Genomic DNA, 3,572 nt, shown 5'->3' on the forward strand with positions numbered 1-3,572 from the left:
CAACATTGGGATTAACAGAGGGATTTTTTTTTATTTTTTTTTTATGCTTTTGGAGTGCACATGCACCTGCAAATGTACTGATGTGCACATTTCTATTTGAATAGGAGCCTTGACCCCTGATATTGAAGGCCTTTAAATTTATATTCTGCATTATTATGCTCCAAAGATTGACAAGCAAACAAATTAAGTTTTCAGTGCTTTGTGTTAGCGAGTTTCATTGTCTGTATGGAGACTGCATCTATTTCATTTCCTCAGCCATACCCTTTATCTAATGGAGTAGGGGGCCCCAGAACCTCGTAGACCCTCTGGAGATTGTGACTCAGACTTCATCAATCAGAGGGGAGACAGGGAATTCTCACCTTATAACTCAAGGCTAGACAAAACAGCCTGCCGGCCCTCTCTTCCTGTAATGTAGTGTTTTTCATACTGTCATGCTGTGCATACAAACTCTGAATATACTGAATCTTCGGCCAGTAAAGGTTCCAGGCCAGTTCCAGTGACACACTTAGAGAACCAATGAGTGAAAAGCATGGAAAGGATTGCTGAGAGTTCTGTCAGCGTGGTTGTTGTTGACAAGAAGTAAATGTCAAACTTGTCTTTTACTCAATCAGCAGTCTTTGTGAAAAGTGACATAGAGGTTCATAGTGGTGGGAAAAATACTGTGTTCTTTTAACTGGACTTAACGGCCTGGAACCTTTAATGTGTATTGTTCTTGTTTATTGTTCTATTGTACAATTTTACATTTATTTAGCACTGTTGCTAAGGCAGCATTGTACAAAACTTTCCCAGTCCTATACCACTTCCTGAGTCGACATTTCATCCGGTAACTTTAGGCAGTTTTGATTTATATGCTGTTTAATATTTGATGATCTTGTTAATTTACATATGCATCTGCTTACATATGTGATCACTTCTTTCTGCTTCTTTACAGTGTTTTGATCCAGACATTCAGTACTCTTTCAGAAGATGCATAATAGCGCTTCATAACGTACAACACTGAAAACACAGAAAGCCATAAAATGCTGTCAATGTTGGGGAAAGAGTTGATTGACTTAAGTCTATCACATGGCGGACAAACAATTTGGCAGGGAAATTTAATTGAAAGTTGGCCTGCATATTGTATAAACTTGAGATACCCTGAATACCCTAGCAACCACCTAGAAACACCCCAGAACACCCTAACAACAACACAGCAATGCACTAAAAACCACTTAGAACATCACAGCCAATGCATAGCAATGCCTTGGAGTTGGAACCACCTACACTTTTTTCAGAATATATCTTATGTTAGAGTAAATAACTGTTTGTATTTATGATTCGCATACTGTAACATCATGGCATGTACTGTCATGTATCAAGATTTTATGTCTTGTAAGATCATGTATCAGATCTTATTCATCCAGTATTTGTCTTCATGTGACTATTAAGTATTTAAGCACAGACATTGTATGTGTTTTCTTCAAACGAAGCACATTCTTTTAATAATCAAGCACTGTATACCTTCTTATATTATGTCATACACTAGCCTGATTTTGGATTTCATCCAGTATCTGTAGGGAGATCAGCAAATCTATACAAGTTCCCATTGATGTCTTGATAACAATCGATGGTGATGCAGAGAAAACAAAATCTGAGTTAGAAAAGAAAAGAAAAGAAAAGAAAAGAAAAGAAACTTGCTTCTCTGGAGCGGAAAGTGGCTCTATAAACTTCCAGCTGGACTGACTTCCTCCGTCTCTTACCGTATCACATTGGCAACTCTTTAAAGTCATTGTAAAAGGGCTATGCTAGGAACACAATACACAAAACACTACCCAGCGAGTCAAACTTCCCATGGCACTGAGGCTGTCTGTGCCCTGATAAGAGGCCTGAAAAGAATGGATAAGTTTGGCAGTGCTGCGTGGCCCGGCCCCTTTAGCAAGGGGCGGATGACTGGTAAAACTAATTCCAGAGGCCCTCCGCAAGTTAGTTACCTTTCAATTAGCCTCTGATTTTACACCTGGTAATATGGAACTAAATAACTTCCTAGCCCCAGATAATGACTTCAATACCAACACTAGCAGTTAGGACAGTGATGGAAAAACCCTGCCACCATTGCTGCCCTACAGGGTTGAAATGGCCCACCTCTATTTTAGAAAACTCTTGTCCTCTGGGGATACTGGGAAGGTACCAATTACAGACACCCAAAAGCCCTCTCCCCCTGCCCTGTGATCTCGTCTTTTCTCTTGGCCATAGTCCACCACTCCCTCCATATCATCCATCTCCAGCTCCACCATCGCAATAGGAGGAGATCCAATTACACCTTCATCTGATAATGGTAAACATTGCCTTTTCTTTTAACATCCAGTGAGGCAAAGCATGGCTCTGCTTGTGTAAACGGTGAGTCTGCTTTTAAGCTCCAGCCTTTACTCTCAGAGTGGCCATGCTGCGTTTGTCATCGTAAATAAATTAAAGTCCCAGCAGATTGTTGAGTTGATCTGATTTCTGGAAATTCATGTGGCATTTATGTCACAGTTAGCAACCAATGACGTCATCTGAGGGCATTAAAATGCTGCAACCAGTGGTGGACGGTAACTATTTTTACTTTGTTACTGTACTTAAGAACAGTTTTCAAGAATCTGTACTTTACTGGAGTATTTTTATTTTGGGAAACTTTTACTTTTACTTCATTACATTCCAAATCATAATATTGTACTTTTTACTCAAATACATTTCATAAAAACATCTTGTTCCTCGTTATTTTGTTCCCCGTGATAGCAGTGTTAGAATCGTGAACAAGCTGATTATTTTCAATGAGCCTGTTAAATAGGTTCGCAAATCACACTGAACAATTTATTCACTAATTGGAGTGAATGGATTGCAGTTGTTCTCGAGTCAACAACTCATTGATTCATATTCATTGATTTCAGAGCGAGTCTCCAGTTAACAATTCACTATATTCACAAGAATGGGAGCTTGAGTGAATGCGCGACTGATGGCGTGAAAAGTTACTAATGCCGAATTTTAGCATTTATTATTGTAAATGAAAATCTTATTTAGGTCATGAGTGTCCATTGTTTGCAATATAAAGCTGCTGTTAAAGGGCTGTTTAAGCCCACTGTATGAAATGCTTGAATGCAGACATGTCTATATTTTGTTTATTACCATCTGAACGGCGTAGGTTTTATTTAGAATCTGTTACGGGGCTGACAAGACGTGAGACGTGCGGATCCATGTGCAAGCTTTTATTTAAAGCAGAAGAGGTCAGAAACACAGGCAGGGTCGAATAATGGCAAACAGGTATAGAGAAGACAAGGCAAGGGCAATCTGGTAAACAAGCGAGGGTCAGTCGACGGCAAACGGAATCCTACAGGGTGAGACTAGAGGGATAAATCCAGGTACACAGGCAAAGATCAAAAACCAAGAAAACAGACAGGGCAAGACTAGGCTAGGACTCTGAAGATAACGAGGGCTCTGTAAAGTAGCTATCACTGCTGGCGATAAGCGCATACAATACTCGGCAGTTAGAAAGGAGTGAGATTGACTGTTAAATAGTGAGTGAGTGATATGAAACAGCTGTGTGCAATCAGTGCTGT

This window comes from Sinocyclocheilus anshuiensis, unplaced genomic scaffold (genome assembly GCF_001515605.1).
Source record: "Sinocyclocheilus anshuiensis isolate Anshui unplaced genomic scaffold, SAMN03320099.WGS_v1.1 scaffold536, whole genome shotgun sequence".
In the NCBI taxonomy this organism is placed as follows: Eukaryota; Metazoa; Chordata; class Actinopteri; order Cypriniformes; family Cyprinidae; genus Sinocyclocheilus; species Sinocyclocheilus anshuiensis.